At 38.1% G+C, this 19,608-nt stretch overlaps 1 pseudogene; it reads left to right on the top strand.

The window, feature by feature from the left end:
• LOC108363935 (uncharacterized) overlaps nt 1-19,608 on the top strand; it is a 115,704-nt pseudogene that overhangs the window by 15,052 nt on the left and 81,044 nt on the right.

Genomic DNA, 19,608 nt, shown 5'->3' with positions numbered 1-19,608 from the left:
AGAAAATGTGTAAATTGTGTTTGTCAGCAGCTGCTTTCTAATTCATGTTAAATAAATTATATTATTAAATACCAATGAAACAATCTTTGCATTATATATCAATAATTTAAAAAATTTCAAAAGTTGCTCCCAAAAATGTCAATATAATAAAAAAAGCATTGCTCAAATTACTCGAAAAAAACTCGAATTGCTCGAGCTCATGCTCGAAAATTTTCGAGTAATGAGCACTGAACAAGTGTGCGAGTACTCGCTGCTCATATACCCGGGCTGTTTGAAAATGTGCGAACAAAATCGAGAGCTCTAAAGTAAACAGCCGAATAGGAGGATACAATAAGCTGTGAAGAAGTAATTTTCTAAATATTAAAATTTTCGATAGGAAACGTGTTTTAATTGTGAAAATATCTTCTTCTTATTTTGCACTAGCAACAAAAAACTTCGCCAGTTGCCTCTCTCCTTTGCAGATTTGCGCCAGTTGTTCATCCCAAGTGTGGACATGTCCTCCTGCACTTGGTCCTTCCATTGAGTTCGTGAGCGCCCTTGCTTTCGTTGTCCACCCATGGGTGCGCAGTCGAAGGATCTTTTCACCGGAGCGTCGTCATCCATGAGTACAACATGTCCAAACCAGCGCACAGTGGTCCAATGTGCAAAGCTAGGGTAATTTACTTAAATTTTTTGTTTGTAATTTTTCAATCAAATTTTTATCAAATATGCAAGAATATTGTCTACCGAAGAGTAAATACAACTTTGTTTGAAAAAATTTGGGTACATATTAACATAACGGTATCCAAAAGTCAAAGTAAGCAATAAGTGAAAAATGAAATTGTGCGTGGAACGAAAACTGAGTATTTTTAAGGCTCAATAACTTGTTTAAAGAAACTTTGTTTTAACTTCATTTCTTTCTCCGTCATTGTTTTAAGCATGATAAAAACATAGCAAGGTAGAACCGTTCCCTCAATTTGTCGACCTTGATTTTTTTTGAAGTTTGCCAACATTTTAAAATCATATAAAAGTAAAAATAAAAAATTGAATTGAATTGTTCGAAATTGTTGTTGCTTGAGATTGAAAATGAAAATGTGTGTGTGAGTTTGTGAGTAAATTTAAAAATTAAATTATTTGGAAACGCCAAGAATTTTAAAAGTGACTCTCAGCGGTTCTACCTTACTATATTTTTATCATGGTTTTAAGTAAGAAAATTCAGGAAATGTAAAAATTATTACCGAAGTGGAGGTATATATTTTTTTGGAGCTGATAAAGTTTTAATCTTTTTGGTGAGTGCCAAATTATTATTATTTTTTTTGTTTTTGTAGAAGAAATCTTTCTTACATGGCGGAATATAGATTACTTACTATACTTATTCTCTCAACTGATATATATACTAATAGAATCCACAAAAAAAATTCTGCGGCTATCTGCGGCACCCATACATTTATTTTCAATTTTCAAAACGACTCCTAAAATTTCGAAACAGGAAATTTTTGATTTTTTGCTGTCGACCCCTCAAAATGAAAGACTTGATGAAACAATGGATTTTGAACCAGGGAATATCAGTTTAGGATATAGTGATAGAATCAAATTTGTTAAATTGAAATCATACGTGCGAACTTAATTTAGAATTTGGACCTAAAGTGTACAAAAGTTTTCCGAAAAAGAGAGCGGTCTGTTACTGCAAATAAAGATTGGCTCGAATTTGAACTAGACTTGTCACAATTTGTGTGTTCTAAGTTTGGTAAGCCGACATTTTCTGCTGGTAGGCCAGCTAAAAGTTTTGAAGCTTTTTGCCAAAAAGTTAAAATGAAGAAAGCTAATGAGCTTTCGAAAGTTACCGAACCAGATGTATTTATTTTTGGCCACTGAACTAAGAATGAGATCTTCAGCTACGCTACTTAATGAGCTTTTAAGTGCTTCTCGAGAAACAGGTACTGCTCGAAAACCCGTTTTTTATTGCCAACTTTCACCATTTTTACGGATTTTTTTGAAGTTTTCTTGAAATCTACGAGGTATATTGGCCAAACTGACACCAAATTCGAATTCTGCGGGTCGAAATACATAACCATAGTTAGGTCCGGTCAAATGCACATCACACTAATTTTTTTCGTGTGCCGGTGTATTCGGCACAAATTTATCAAAGCATCAGTACTGAGGGCCATTTTCTAATGTAAGCAGTAAAATTTCCTTTACTAACAGAGCAGATAAATTGTTCCTAACTTTAAGGTGTTTTGGTTTTCTTATCTTACCGGTAAAAATATATTTGTTATTCCGTAGAGTGAAACTTCACTACATTCGTCATATAATTTCAAAGGTTGACAATGCAACATAAGCAAATATAGAGCAAGAGCAACTGTTAGCAAAAACCAAAGCCTTGGTAGAAATATCTAATATATCTGACTCATGAACCAAAACCGAACCAAAATTTAAAGTTGGGTACACATTTTTAGAAATTGCATCGGGTGAGCAACAATTTATCGGTTCGAGAAATTAATGCGCTGATGAGAAAACGAAAACTCGTATATCGAGACGATAAAGTGGCCGGTAATCTAAAGGTTAGATGAGGAAACGGCCCTAAAAGTTGTTAAGCTAAGTCAGACCAAGCAGTTAGCAGTTTTTTTTTGTTTTATACATATATTAGGTAGCTGATTCAGATCCGGCGTCAATAACGTACATACATAACGGACTATCTATTTTTAATTCATCCCAAATACTCAACAATTTTTATTGAGCTCGAGGCCGTTTTTTAATGAAAACTTATTGTGGAAAAGCAACAATAATTTGAAAAAATGGTAGAAGTGCCAGCTATTTCGGAATTCACCACATTTCCTCATCAGACTTCTTTCAGTAGGATTCGAACCGACGATCCCACTGACTCAGCCAGTTGCCTACGCACTGTGCTAAGTTCGCCTTGTTAATTCTTGTTGCTTATTTCCACTATTTCACTTGCTAAGCCAACTACAATCAAGCGCAGCTATTCCGCTGCAATTCNATAGCTATTTCGGAAATCACCACATTTCCTCATCAGACTTCTTTCAGTAGGATTCGAACCGACGATCCCACTGACTCAGCCAGTTGCCTACGCACTGTGCTAAGTTCGCCTTGTTAATTCTTGTTGCTTATTTCCACTATTTCCTTTGCTAAGCCAACTACAATCAAGCGCAGCTATTCCGCTGCAATTCACTTGATCGTGTGGTTGTTGGTTTTAGGTGTGCTCGTCCTTTAGTTATTTGTTTTTTGTTATTTTTTGGCATTATAACAACTATATTCAACAATTTATATTGAGCTCGAGGCTCGATGAAAACTTATTGTGGAATAGCAGCAATAATTTGAAAAAATGGTAGAAGTGATAGCTATTTCGGAAATCACCACATTTCCTTATCAGACTATTCCGCTGCAATTCACTTGATCGTGTGGTTGTTGGTTTTGTTGGTTTTAGTTAATATTTCTATTATTAGAATGTTTAACTTTTAGGTGGGCTCGTCCTTAAGTTATAAGTTTTCGTTAAAAATCGTCCTCGAGCTCAATAAAAAGTGTTGAATATAATTGTTATAAGGCCATAAAATAACAAAAAAAAACAAATTCATCCCAAATAGTTAAAAAAGTTTTAGGTATGCAGGTATCTAGAACCGTGCCCAAGTGCTTAAAAAATGTACCAGAAATTGACGAAAAATTTAGCGATTTTTTAATTATATGGTTGGTAGGCGTGGTCGCTATTCGATCCTGCCCATTTTATGAGCAGAAGTTGTTAGTTATTCAGACATAATTTGTGCAAAATTTCAACCCGTTATCTATCTTAGTTCTGAATATAATAATTAAATTACCCTAATAGAGCAGATTGGACCACTGTGCAGCGCAATCGTTAAAAGGGTAATATAGTTCGTTATTCCATCTTCTTCGGTAATCGTCGCCCACGCGAATGGCGCCATAGATCTTGCGAAGAATAGTTCTCTCGAAAGCCCCAAAGTCTTTTCATATTGGTTAGACATCTTCCATGTTTCTGCGCCATATAAAAGGACGGGCATGATGAGAGATTCGTAGAGCGTGGTTTTTGTTTGTCGAGAGAGGGCTCTGCTTTTAAGTTGCCTGCAGAGCCCAAAGTAGCACATGCTGGCAAGTGTTATTGGTGGTGTTTATGCTGGATCCTAGGTAAACAAAGCCCTTCACTACTTCAAAGTTATGACTGCCAACAGTGACGTGTGTGCCAATACGCTAAGACATATGTGTTGTCAGGAGGTACTTTGTCTTGCCCTCGTTCACCGCCAGACAAACCTCGTTAGCTTCTTTGTTTAAGCTGCAAATTGCTGCGCTGACATCCCTGAGTTTCAGGCCGACGATGTCAATATCATCTGCATTTGCCAGCAGCATCGTGCTTTTGCTCTATATGGTGCCGCTGCGTTTCAGATTGGCTGCTCTTATAACGCTTTCCAGCATCTGATTGAAAAAATCGCATAAGAGTGAATCGCCTTGTCTAAAACCCCGTTTTGTCTCAAACGGCGCGGATAGGTCCATCCCAATTGGGACGGAACTGTAAGTTGAGCTTAACGTAACTCCACACAGCCGTATTAGTTTTGCGGGGATCCCAAATTTAGACATGGTATTGTACAGGCAGCTTCTGCTCTTGCACTCAAAAGCAGCTTTAAAATCAACAAAAAGGTGGTGTGTGTCGATTTGCATATCGAGTGTTTTTCCAAGAACTGGACGCGCTGTGAAAATATGGTCTATGGTGGACTTACCAGGTCCAAAGCCACACTGATAAGGTCCAATCAGTTGGTTCATTAAGGACTTCAGTCTTTCACACAGTATTGTCGACAGGACTTTGTATGCAATATTAAAAAGGCTTATTCCGCGATAACGGAGGGATCTCCCTTCTTGTGGATTGGGCAAAGTACACAGAGATTCCAATCTTCGGGCATGTATTCATCAGACCAAATTCTGCTTAATAGCCGGTACATGCGCCCGACCAGCTCTTCGCCGCTGGCTTTGCACTCTGGACATCTGTTACCAAATTTCTATCTTCATCTCTACAGGAACCAGCGTATTTCTCTGCAGCAACCGCGCGGCACTCTTCGTTATACCAGTTGCTCCTGCGCGGGCGGTAGTATCCCACTGCCTCTTTTGTAGAGGTGTCAAACTATCGATAGTCACACCATCGATACTTTTGGTAGTTTTCACAAAAACTATCAATATTCACGATAGTCTCGAAAAAACAAAACTATCGATAGCACTATCGATAGCGCTAAATCAGTTCGGTTGCTTTGTTTTTACAGGATCATAGTGAAATAAATTTTATCTTATAAAAGTTATAATCATTCAAAATTAAATAAATGCTTAGCCAAAATACTTCTTTTTAGAAAGTTCAAAAACAAACACAAGTTATAGAAACAAAACAGGATTTACGATTAACATATGTATGTATTTTGGCTTAAATGCGCGCATATTTGACTATGACGTCGGCATCACACTAAAAAACAAAGATTTTAATTCAAATTAAAAAATTCAAATAATTTCAAAATAATTGGTAGAGATGATCAATAGTCCTACTAAACTATCGATATTTTTGATAGTATAAGAAAAAACTATCAATGAGTATTGATAGTCTAAAAAAATTGAAACTATCGATACTATCGATAGTGCCATCGATAGTTTGACAACTCTACTCCTTTGCAGCGGCACGAAGTGATTTAATAATAATAATCCCAACGGTTTTAACCTCCTTTCCCGCCCATCCTCATGACGTACGGAACCATTATTTTCAATTTTTTCGCCGATTCACGAAAGGTAGGAGTTTGTTAAGGGTCGAGATCTAAAGCTTTTCAGCTACAGAACCAAATTCATCAGCTGATTATTATATATTCATGTTAGTCAATCATTTATTGAGTGAGGATAGTATCGCTTTCTTAATGCTGAAAAACGAAGCAGAAATATCAAATGTTCTGGAATGATAGTTAAAATCCTGGCATAAACAACGGAGCGTCTCGTGTAATTCAAAATTAGCTTTACAAGTTTTCGAAAATAGGGGACAAAAGTGTCTTGATACACGGGAGGGAACAGTAAGGCATTACGCAGGATTGAGAGTCGATTGCGAAATTTCGCGGCTGTCTGCGGTGAATGCTGCTTCTCGACATCTAACTTTCGCAGCGTTGCCTGACGACGTTCTTCATTGCATAGAGGCGCATGCGGACCTTGGCTGCAACAATGTAGTGATCCGAGTCGTTGTTGGCTCCTCGGATAGAACGCACATCAAGAACGCTCGAAGCGTATAGTCTGTCTATCACAACTCGATTTATTTGGTTTTTCCTTCTTTGCTGGTGTGTGGTACTACCAACTACCATGTTCCGTGCCGCGGAAACGTCGACGGGCCTCTCTCCGTTATCGGAGGTGTTGTTATGAAAGCTGAATTTTCCGACTGTTGGACCAACAATGCCTCTCTTGCCCACCCTGGCGTTAAAGTCGTCCTGCATAATTTTATCATCGTGGCGGGGGCGGCGCTCATATGCTTCCTCTAAGCTCTCGTATAAGTGCACTTTGGTTTCATCGTCGTCCTCCTTCTTCAAGGCGTGCACACAAATGAGGCTTTCGTTTTTAAATTGGGCTTTCATGCGGATCGCTCACTCATGCGAGTAAACCTGGAGACGAGGTCTCGTAGTCTCCGTCCAACCACAAATCTCACACCAAATTTGTGCGCCGTCATCCTAGGCCATTTTGTGGCTTTTATTGGTAGGAATTTTTACGTGGCGGGTCCCAATCCCAGCGCACAACCATTACTGGAATGAGTGGCTTTTCAACTGGATTCACGTTTATAGAGCGACCGGCTGGCTGCAAGGCAGATGCCGGCTTGCAGCCGCACCTACTGATGAACAGACGCGGCAGACTTCGGTGAGCCCTTAAACCGAATAAGTCGGTTTGCACTCCGTTCAATTAAAAAAAAGGTGGATTTTGTGAAAGTATTAATGCAATTCTGCTGAAGCTTACAGCTTGCCAGCTGAGCTATTCAAGCGAGAAGCTGATTGGGTGCATGCATCAACTGTTATGTAGAATATGGTCAGATGAACGCATGCCCGACGACTGGAATTTATGTAAGTGTGCTCTGCCCAATCAACAATAAAGGCGCCCCGGCATACGCGCCAACTACCACGGTGGGACTCGAGTGACGAATAAAAGAAACCTAGCTATCTGTATTCCTTTATTTTTAAACTGCTCTTTGGCTTTCAAAGTTAAACTATTTTTTTTTTTTGTTTCGCATGAGGCTCGCTTTCTAGTTATAGGCTAATCGAAAAATTTTTCTTCTGCTTTTTAGCTTTTATGTTGACCTAGATCGCCCTCGCCCGCCTCGCGGAGTTTATGAAATTTCAGCATGCTACATTATGTGTAATTTATTTCAATTAAATTCAACATACTAAAACTATGCGAAAAGCAGGAGATTTAAAATTTCTTAACCATCTTCAAAATATTTGTAAATTAAAACTTCCTTAAATCTCTCTCTTGTGATAATTTTTCATACTTTCATGTTGGTTTGAAATGAAGCCATTTAAAAACTATTTCGATTGATACCAGTATTGTTTGATTTTTACCTTTTAAACCGTTAGTTCCTATAATTCACCTAGAATTTGAATTTTCAAACATGTGGAAACTCTTCTACACATACGTATCTTAAAAGTAAAGCCCTTTCAAGACTCTTTCGATTAAAACCTATATTGTTACAACTCACTTAACTTAATTGTAATTAATAATTGTATAAGAATTTAGTTTTAAAACACGTGGCAACCCTCTTCAAATACTTCAGAAAATTCCACATTTTCAAGCAGAACATTTCTACTTTAAATTTGACTTTTAAAACAGGTGGCAACCCTCTTCGTACTATTTTTGCACTAAAACCTTATTCAACCCCTTTCGTCTGACACCTATTGTGATACATATTCCAATTACCTAGTTCCCTTAATTCGAGAAGCATCATATAGTTTGTTGAGTGCGGATGTGTGTTATCGCTGCTCCGTTTGCCACTAGGGAATATCGCGCATTTTTGCTGTATTCAAGTTAATATAATATCACAAGTCTGGTCGAGTGTGAACGCATAGATCAAGCGATTACAGAAAGTGACAAAAACATTCTTTTTGCGAATAATTATTGATTTCAACCAACAAAGGTGAGGTTCGTAGTCTTTGGAAGTTAATTTGCTGGAGATAAACTTTTCTGCGAACATGGGTACTAGATCAAGAAACATACAGTGACGAGCAAAACTGTAACATGGTGTAACACTTTTATTTCAGCCACCGCTATATTTCCAAGTTCTAACGACTTTCATCCTTTTGTTGTATATTCTTGTTGGTACACCCCTACTCCCTCTCTCATAAAGATTTGAAGTCACTACAACAACAATAAAAAAACCAGCGGACAAAAATGTAAATTAAAGCGCTGTGTTGTCTGATCAATGCACTTGTTTCTGGTAGTGTTGTTACAGCTACACACAACCACAGTACAATTTATCAAATTTAATCCAACTTTTTTAGTCTGACTTAATACACGGCAAACTTATCAAAAGTTACCAAAATAAAAAAGTTGCCAAGCTTCCAAGTAATAAAAAATCTCCTTTTTTGGTCACAAGTGACGAAATGTGGCAACCGTGTTCTAGATAGCCGCGTGTGTGTGTGGGTGTGTTCGACTTAGTACACAAATCATTTTGGGTACTCACAGTTCTATATTCCCCATCGTCGTGCGAAGTCAACAGAAGACAAGTCAGCTACCAACCCCGGTCAACGCGCACGCGTCCTAGTATTTTGTATTTGAAATCAGTACGAATTTTAAATCTAGTTAACAAATTACAGGTTTTATATACATATCATTAGATATTTATATGCTGTGAATTCAGAATTGCTCAAATAAAAGGCTAAACACTTTGTAGAATACATTTTGAACTCAAGCAAAAGCATTTCTTTTAAGTGAAAAGAAAGTGTGGAAAAAGCGGAAGCAAAGTGTGTACTGTGAACCAGGTGAGTGGGAAAGGCGACCATTGGATGTATTAAACATGGTAAAATGTTTTCAAGTTACCAGGTGGAAAGATTAACACATTAGATAATATAGAGCTGTGAGTACCCAAAATGATTTGTGTACTAAGTCGAACACACCCACACCCACACACACACGCGGCTATCTAGAACACGGTTGCCACATTTCGTCACTTGTGACCAAAATAGGTAACTTTTTTATTGCTTAGTAACTTGGCATTTTTTTTTTTTATTTTGGTAACTTTTGATAAATTTGCCGTGTATAAAGTCAGACTAAAAAAGTTGGATTAAATTTGATAAATCGTACTGTGGTTGTGTGTAGCTGTGACAACACTACCAGAAATAAGTGCATTGATCAGGCAACACAGCGCTTTAATTTACATTTTTGTCCGCCGGTTTTTATACCTTTCATGAGCATGAAATGGTATTATAACTTTGGTCCGATGTTTGTAAGTACCAGAACAAAAAGAGATAGACCCATGAAAATGTATACTTATATGATCAGAACGTCGAGCTGAGTTGATTTAGCCATGTCCGTCTGTCCGTCTGTCCGTCTGTCTGTCTGTTTGTATGCAATCTAGTCTCTCAGTTTTCGAGATATCCGGATCAAATTTGGTAGGTGGGTGTATTTTTATAATGTATTAATCATTTGTCGGAACCGGAAGAATCGGACCACTATAACATATAGCTCCCATACAACTGATTGTTCAGATATGAGATTTTTCGTTATAATTCATCCATTTATGTAGCTAGGACCATGAAATTTCGCGCTGTTTTCACTCATTATCAACAGAAGACTTACAGTGAAAATAACAAAGATCGGGTCACTATAACCTGCAGCCCCCATACAACTGATTGTTCAGATATGAGGTCTTTTATCATAACTCCTCCATTTATGCAGCTAGGAACATGAAATTTCGCACCATTTTCACTCATTATTAACAGAATACTTACAGTGAAAATAACAAGGATCGGATGACTACAACATATATCTTCCATACATCTGATTGTTCAGATATGGGATTTTACTGTAAAACTCCTTTATTTGAACAGCTAAAACCGATAAATTTCGTAAGATATTTTATAAATAATAATACAAAGTCTACTGAGAAAATCGTCAAAATCTATGCTGTATAAGCTTTATCTCCTATAGCACTGATTGTTAAGATACCAGTTTTTGCCATATATCTCCTTTATGTACGAAACTAAACCCAATAAATTGTGTTACCGGTTTACATACCGATCACATAGCGGTGAAAATCACTTAGATTGGTGCTATATAAAGTATATCTTCCATACCTCTGATTGTTTAGATGCGATTTTTTATATAAGTATGTAACTCCTCTATCGATGTATGCAGATGTATTCAAAAGTAGTAATCTGTCAAAGTAAAATTTGCAGATGTTCATGAAAGGTATGAAGCCTTCGGCATAGCCGAAGACAGCGCTGCTCTTAGTTGTTTATTGTTGTTATAGTGACTTCAAATCGTTATGAGAGAGGGAGTAGGGGTGTACCAACAAGAATATACAACAAAAGGATGAAAGTCCAGCAAATTAACTTCCAAAGACTACGAATCTCACAGATAGATGGCGCTCAAAACGTATGAGGAACAGCCGATACAAAAAACAGCTGATAAGAGAACAGCTGATGAAAGCACAGTGGAAGAAAATGCAGTAACGGGCACGTTGAGGTGTTATGGTTTTTGATGATTTGTGTGTTTATGTTTTGNGCGTTGTATATTAAAAAGTTTTTTTTATATTATTTATTTCTTCTTTTGTCGGTTGAAATCAATAATTAATCGCAAAAATAATGTTTTTGTCACTTTCTGTAATCGCTTGATCTATGCGTTAACACTCGACCAGACTTGTGATATTATATTAACTTGAATACAGCAAAAATGCGCGATATTCCCTAGTGGCAAACGGAGCAGCGATAACACACATCCGCACTCAACAAACTATATGATGCTTCTCGAATTAAGGGAACTAGGTAATTGGAATATGTATCACAATAGGTGTCAGACGAAAGGGGTTGAATAAGGTTTTAGTGCAAAAATAGTACGAAGAGGGTTGCCACCTGTTTTAAAAGTCAAATTTAAAGTAGAAATGTTCTGCTTGAACATGTGGAATTTTCTTAAGTATTTGAAGAGGGTTGCCACTTGTTTTAAAACTAAATTCTTATACAATTATATTATAAGTTAAGTGAGTTGTAACAATATAGGTTTTAATCGAAAGAGTCTTGAAAGGGCGTTACTTTTAAGCTACGTATGTATAGAAGAGTTTCCACATGTTTGAAAATTCAAATTCTAGGTGAATTATAGGAACTAACGGTTTAAAAGGTAAAAATCAAACAATACTGGTATCAATCGAAATAGTTTTTAAATGGCTTCATTTCAAACCAACATGAAAGTATGAAAAATTATCACAAGAGAGAGATTTAAGGAAGTTTTAGTTTACTAATATTTTGAAGATGGTTAAAAAATTTTAAATTTGCTTTTCGCACAGTTTTAGTATGTTGAATTCAATTGAAATAAATTACACATAATGTAGCATGCAGAAATTTCATAAACTCCGCGAGGCGGGCGAGGGCGAGGGCGATCTAGGTTAACATAAAGACTAAAAAGCAGAAGAAAAATTTTTCGATTAGCCTATAACCAGAAAGCGAGGCTCATGCAAAACAAAAAAAAAAATAGTTTAACTTTGAAAGCCAAAGAGCAGTTTAAAAATAAAGGAATACAGATAGCTAGTTTCCTTTTATTCGCCACTCGAGTCCTACCGCGGTAGTTGGCGCGTATGCCGGGGCGCTTTTATTGTTGATTGGGCAGAGCACACTTACATAAATTCCAGTCGTCGGGCATGCGTTCATCTGACCATATTCTACATAACAGTTGATGCATGCACCCAATCAGCTTCTCGCCGCCATACTTGAATAGCTCAGCTGGCAAGCTGTAAGCTTCAGCAGAATTGCATTAATACTTTCACAAAATCCACCTTTTTTTAATTGAATGGAGTGCAATGGGGTATAGCCGTACCAGTTGCACGGTTGTACTCAATCCCGACCCTTGCGTCCCGGTTCGCGTACTCTAGGTAACGTGAGCAACCCATGTTCGAGATGCGGTAACTAACCCGAGTGGTAACTAAACCACGTCAGAAAGAGAGGAAGCTGCGGTGGGGCCACTCCGACTTACTCGGTTTAAGGGCTCACCGAAGTCTGCCGCGTCTGTTCATCAGTAGGTGCGGCTGCAAGCCGGCGTCTGCCTTGCAGCCAGCCGTTCGCTGTATAAGCGTGAATCCAGTTGAAAAGCCACTCATTCCAGTAATGGTTGTGCGCTGGGATTGGGACCCGCCACGTAAAAATGCCTACCAATAAAAGCCACAAAATGGCCTAGGATGACGGCGCACAAATTTGGTGTGAGATTTGTGGTTGGACGGAGACTACGAGACCTCGTCTCCAGGTTTACTCCCATGAGTGAACAATCCTCATGAAATCCCAATTTAAAAACGAAAGCCTCATTTGTGTGCACGCCTTGAAGAAGGAGGACGACGATGAAACCAAAGAGCACTTCTACGAGCGCTTAGGGGAAGCATATGAGCGCCGCCCCCGCCACGATGATAAAATTATGCAGGACGGCTTTAACGCCAGGGTGGGCAAGGAAACCATTGTTGGTCCAACAGTCGGAAAATTCAGCTTTCGTAACAACACCTCCGATAAAGGAGAGAGGCTGGTCGACGTTTCCGCGGCACGGAACATGGTAGTTGGTAGTACCACACACCAGCAAAGAAGGAAAAACCAAATAAATCGAGTTGTGATAGACAGACTATACGCTTCGAGCGTTCTTGATGTGGGTTCTATCCGAGGAGCCAACATCGACTCGGATCACTACATTGTTGCAGCCAAGGTCCGCATGCGCCTCTGTGCAATGAAGAACGTCGTCAGGCAACCCTGCGAAAGTTTGATGTCGAGAAGCAGCATTCACAGCAGAGCGCCTCGAAATTTCGCAATCGACTCTCAATCCTGCGTAATGCCTTACTGTTCCCTCCCGTGTATCAAGACACTTTTGTCCCCTATTTTCAAAAACTTGTAAAACTAATTTTGAATTACACGAGACGCTCCGTTGTTTATGCCAGGATTTTAACTGTCATTCCAGAACATTTGATATTTCTGCTTCGCTTTTCAGCATTAAGAAAGTGATACTATCCTCACTCAATAAATGATTGACTAACATGAATATATAATAATCAGCTGATGAATTTGGTTCTGTAGCTGAATAGCTTTAGATCTCGACACTTAACAAACTCCTACCTTTCGTGAATCGGCGAAAAAATTGAAAATAATGGTTCCGTACGCCATGGGGATGGGCGGGAAAGGAGGTTAAAACCGTTGGGATTATTATTATTAAATCACTTCGTGCCGCTGCAAAAGAGGCAGTGGGATATTACCGCCCGCGCAGGAACAACTGGTATAACGAAGAGTGCCGCGCGGTTGCTGCAGAGAAATACGCTGGTTCCTGTAGAGATGAAGATAGAAATTTGGTAACAGATGTCCAGAGTGCAAAGCCAGCGGCGAAGAGCTGGTCGGGCGCATGTACCAGATATTAAGCAGAATTTGGTCTGATCAATACATGCCCGAAGATTGGAATCTCTGTGTACTTTGCCCAATCCACAAGAAGGGAGATCCCTCCGTTATCGCGGAATAAGCCTTTTTAATATTGCATACAAAGTCCTGTCGACAATACTGTGTGAAAGACTGATGTCCTTAATGAACCAACTGATTGGACCTTATAAGTGTGGCTTCGGACCTGGTAAGTCCACTACTTCCAGATTGAAGACATCATGGTATTGCGGCAGAGACGGATAACTGCCTCCAATGTCGGCTCTGCCACAAGTATCACGCGCTCAGGAAGTGCCCGGCCTTTAAGGAAAGCTAGCCATTTAGTTTATTGTACCTCAGATAACATATTCCGAAATAGTCAACAACATGGCGGCGACAACATTTCTGAAGTATAAGTAAACAGCCGAATAGGAGGATACAATAAGCTGTGAAGAAGTAATTTTCTAAATATTAAATTTTTCGATAGGAAACGTGTTTTAATTGTGAAAATATCTTCTTCTTATTTTGCACTACCACCGTTTGCCGGTTTGGGCCGAGAACAAAAAACTTCACCAGTTGCCTCTCTCCTTTGCAGATTTGCGCCAGTTGTTCATCCCAAGTGTGGACATGTCCTCCTGCACTTGGTCCTTCCATTGAGTTCGTGTGCGCCCTTGCTTTCGTTGTCCACCTATGGGTGTGCAGTCAAAGGATATTTTCACCGGAGCGTCGTCATCCATAAGTACAACATGTCCAAGCCAGCGCTCAGTGGTCCAATGTGCAAAGCTAGGGTAATTTAATTAAATTTTTTGTTTGTAATTTTTCAATCAAATTTTTATCAAATATGCAAGAATATTGTCTACTGAAGAGTGAATGATACTTTGTTTGAAAAAATTTGGGTACATATAAACATAACGGTATCCAAAAGTCAAAGTAAGCAATAAGTGAAAAATGAAATTGTGCGTGGAACGAAAACTGAGTATTTTTAAGGCTCAATAACTTGTTTAAAGAAATTTTGTTTTAACTTCATTTCTTTCTCCGTCATTGTTTGAAGTAAGAAAATTCAGGAAATGTAAAAATTATTACCGAAGTGGAGGCACATATTTTTTTGGAGCTGATAAAGTTTTAATCTTTTTGGTGAATGCCAAATTATTATTATTATTTTTTGTTTTTGTAGAAGAAATCTTTCTTACATGGCGGAATATAGATCACTTGCTATACTTATTCTCTCAATTGATGTATATACTAATAGAATCCACAAAAAAAATTCTGCGGCTATCTGCGGCACCCATACATTTATTTTCAATTTTCAAAACGACTCCTAAAATTTCGAGACAGGAAATTTTTGATTTTTGGCTGTCGACCCCTCAAAATAAAAGACTTGATGGAATAATGGATTTTGTACCAGTTTAGGATATAGTGATACAATCAAATTTGTTAAATTGAAATCATACGTGCGAACTTAATTCAGAATTTGGACATAAAGTGGACAAAAGTTTTCCGAAAAAGATAGCGGTCTGTTACTGCAAATAAAGATTGGCTCGAATTTGAAATAGACTTGTCACAATTTGTATGTTCTAAGTTTGGTAAGCCGACATTCTCTGCTGGTAGGCCAGCTAAAAGTTTTGAAGATTGTTGCCAAAAAGTTAAAATGAAGAAAGCTAATGAGATTTCGAAAGTTATCGAACCAGATGTATTTATTTTTGGCCACTGAACTAAAAATGAGATCTACAGCTACACTACTTAATGAGCTTTTAAGTGCTTCTCCAGAAACAGGTACTGCTATTAAGAAGGTCATATTGGCAAAGAAGAGTCCTAAAGGTATTTCGCTTGAAGAAGCTCTCGCACCAATAACACCGGCAAAAAAAAAAATTAGTGTGATGTGCGTTTGACCGGACCTACCTATGGTTATTGTATTTCGAACCGCAGAATCCGACTTTTAATTCATTTTGGCCAATATAACTTCTAGATTTCGAGAAAACTTCAAAAACCCGTTTTTTATTGCCAATTTTCACCATTTTTACGTTTTTTTTTGAAGTTTTCTCGAAATCTAGGAGGCATACTGGCCAAAATGACTTCAAATTCGAATTCTGCGGGTCGAAATATATAACCATAGGTAGGTCCGGTCAAATGCACATCACACTATATTTTTTTGTGTGCCGGTGTATTCGGCACAAATTTATCAAAGCATCAGTATTGTTTACTTACTGAGGGCCATTTTCTAATGTAAGCAGTAAAGTTTCCTTTACTAACAGAGCAGATAAATTGTTCCTAACTTTAAAGTGTTTTGGTTTTCTTATCTTACCGGTAAAAATATATTTGTTATTCCGTAGAGTGAAACTTCACTACATTCGTCATATAATTTCAAAGGTTGACAATGCAACATAAGCAAATATAGAGCAAGAGCAACTGTTAGCAAAAACCAAAACCTTGGTAGAAATATCTCATATATCTGACTCATGAACCAAAACCGAACCAAAATTTAAAGTGAGCAACAATTTATCGATTCGAGAAATTAATGCGCTGATGAGAAAACGAAAACTCGTATATCGAGACGATAAAGTGGCCGGTAATCTAAAGGTTAGATGAGGAAACGGCCCTAAAAGTTGTTAAGCTTGATCTGACTTTTAAGCAGCTTTTTTTTTTTATACATATACCAGCAGACCCGGCGAACTTCGTCCCGCCTAAAATTTTTATATATTTTATTGAAACTTTTTGGTCCAACATTTTCACCAACAATTCACGTTTACGATTTTCATTGGCACATTTGTCTGCTAAGATCAAGGTTTGGTGGTCATTTGCCTCTTTAAATAACCTAAGGAAAGTGTTATATCCATTCTTGAAATTCTCCAGTTGTGCGGCATTTCATAGCACGGTTATTCGCAAAGCGAAATAAATTTTTTCCCTGGCGGCAACAATGACCCGGTTCTATAGTGAATGTCCTAGAAACTTTACAGTATAGTAGGTGGCAATTTCAAAATTGGTGCGAATCATTGTTCTACAGAAATGCAATATACATATACTTATTTCAGACGAAATACCTTAAAAGTTTGAACGAATAATAATATTGGAAAATCACATCCATTGGGCCAATTGCAACGCAGGATGGTCGATATAATCAATGGTGCAACAGGTCGATTTAATCTGAGCTTCACGGCCCCTTGTCTCACTTGGCTATTTTTAGTAATAGCTCGACTTCAGCACCACTTGGCAGCACGTTTTTGCAATAGTATTGCATACATATTTAAAACATTAGCCAAATAGGATCATAAATAAGAATTTTAGTAATAACTCAAATACAGCGCCAACTGTCGGATTAAATTGTGAAACTAAACCATCCAGAGTCCCACTCAAACACACAAAAAGTTTCGTTAAAATCCGTACAACCATTTAGGAGGATTTCACTCACAAAAACACCTACAGAAGAATAAAAAAATTTATTCAAAGGTAGCTAAAGGTCGGTAGGTTTGTAGGCCTCACACCTCTTTTCAAATAGCCCAAATTTTCTCCATGAGTATGGGCTTGATTTCAACTATATACATATCTCCATACGAAGTTCCAGTACTGTGCCATGAATACTTTCAGAGATATGCAGTATAAAAATTCGATTTATATGGGAGGAGCCACGCCCCCCTTTCCAACAGCTGCCCTCTTTCTGCATGAGTATGCGATTGATTTCGTATATCTCCATACCAAGTTCCAGAACCCTACCATGAACACTTCCAAAGATAGGCAGTATGAAAAATTCGGTTTGTATGGAAGATGCCACGCCCCCTTTTCCAATAGCTCCAAAACTCTAGAACTCTTCCAAAAAATTTCCAGAGATAAGCAGTATGAAAAATTCGGTTTGTATGGGAGATGTCAAACCCCTTTTTACTATAGCTAAAATTTTTCTCCAAGGGTATGCGATTGATTTCGTATATCTCCATACCAATTTCCAAAACTCTACCATGCACACTTACAGAGATACGTAGCATGAGAAATTCGGTTTGTATGGGAAGTGCCACGCCCCCTTTACATATAGATTATTTTCAGCCTAAAACCATCCTTGGGAGATGTGCGGCAGGTGGCATTTTCAAAAAAATCGGTTCAGCCGCTCTTGAGCCTTGCGAAAACTAACAAACGGCTTTCTAAATATAAATTAGTTGAGATATTTTATATATTATAATTATATTTTGACAGTATCCGTTGTTTCTGATTGGCGCAATAAAATCTTGCCTAGTGACGGATTCCCCCCTTGATATGGTCGTTACTTAAAGCTATTTATATTCGAAATTGCATGAAAATTGGAAAACAGGAATCTATAAGCTTATCCAGGCAAAAAGCTACCTACGTACCTAATTTTAAGCAAAGCGGACCATAAATACGATTTCTTCGAACAGATCGGTCCCTGATCGACTTCTCGGACAAAATGGATCATATATGCTAATATATGCTAAAAAGCTACCTACGTACCGAATTTTAAGCAAATCGTACCGTAAATACGATTTTTTCGAATAGATCAGTCCCTGGTCCACTACTCCGAAAAAATGGACAATATATCCTAATATATGCTAAAAAACTACTTACGTACCGAATTTTAAGCAAATCGGACCATAAATGCGATTTTTTGGAATAGATCGGTCCCTGGTCCACTTCTCGGAAAAAATTGATCACATGTGCTAATACATGCTAAAAAGCTATCTGCGCACCGAATTTTAAGCAAATCGGACCGTAAATTCGACTTTTTCGAATAGATCGGTAAAAAGTTTTTTTTATATTATTTATTTCTATTATTAGAATGTTTAACTTTCAGGTGTGCTCGTCCTTAGGTTATAAGTTTTCATTAAAAATCGGCCTCGAACTCAATAAAAATTGTTGAATATAATTGTTATAAGGCCATAAAAAAACAAAAAAAAAAAACAAATTCATCCCAAATAGTTAAAAAAGTTTTAGGTATGCAGGTATCTATAACCGTGCGCAAGTGCTTAAAAAATGTACCATAAATTGACGAAAAATTTAACGATTTTTTAATTATATGGTTGGTAGGCTTGGTCGCTATTCGATCTTGCCCATTTTATGAGCAGAAGTTGTTAGTCATTCATACATAATTTGTGTAAAATTTCAACCCGATATCTATCTTAGTTCTTAATATAATAATTAAATGACCCTAATAGAGCAGATTGTACCACTGTGCTGCGCAATCGTTAAAAAGTTCATATAGTTCGTTATTCCATCTTCTTCGGTAATCGTCGCCCCCGCGAACGGGGCATAGGTCTTTGCGAAGAATATTTCTCTCGAAAGCCCTAAAGACTTTTTATATTTGTTAGACATCTTCCATGTTTCTGCGCCATATAAAAGGACGGGCATGATGAGAGATTCGTAGAGCGTGGTTTTTGTTTGTCGAGAGAGGGCTCTGCTTTTAAATTGCCTACAGAGCCCAAAGCAGCACATGTTGGCAAGTGTTATTGGTGGTGTTTATGCTGGATCCTAGGTAAACAAAGTCCTTCACTACTTCAAAGTTATGACTGCCAACAGTGACGTGTGTGCCAATACGTGTGTGTCAGGAGGTACTTTGTCTTGTTCACCGCCAGACAAACCTCGGTAGCTTTTTTTTAAGCTCCAAATTGCTGCGCTGACATCCCTGAGTTTCAGGCCGATGATGTCAATATCATCTGCATTTGCCAGCAGCATCGTGCTTTTGCTGTATATGGTGCCGCTGCGTTTCAGTTTGGCTGCTCTTATAACGCTTTCCAGCATCTGATTGAAAAAATCGCATAAGAGTGAATCGCCTTGTCTAAAACCCCGTTTTGTCTCAAACGGCGCGGATAGGTCCATCCCAATTGGGACGGAACTGTAAGTTGAGCTTAACGTAACTCCACACAGCCGTATTAGTTTTGCGGGGATCCCAAATTTAGACATGGTATTGTACAGGCAGCTTCTGCTCTTGCACTCAAAAGCAGCTTTAAAATCAACAAAAAGGTGGTGTGTGTCGATTTGCATATCGAGTGTTTTTCCCAGAACTGGACGCGCTGTGGAAATATGGTCTATT

Source organism: Rhagoletis zephyria, unplaced genomic scaffold (assembly GCF_001687245.7).
Source record: "Rhagoletis zephyria isolate East Lansing unplaced genomic scaffold, Rhagoletis_zephyria_1.1 Rzeph_scaffold_01415, whole genome shotgun sequence".
Taxonomy (NCBI): domain Eukaryota; kingdom Metazoa; phylum Arthropoda; class Insecta; order Diptera; family Tephritidae; genus Rhagoletis; species Rhagoletis zephyria.
The sequence above is the reverse complement of the archived record's forward strand: the minus strand, read 5'-3'. Positions and strand labels throughout refer to the sequence as shown.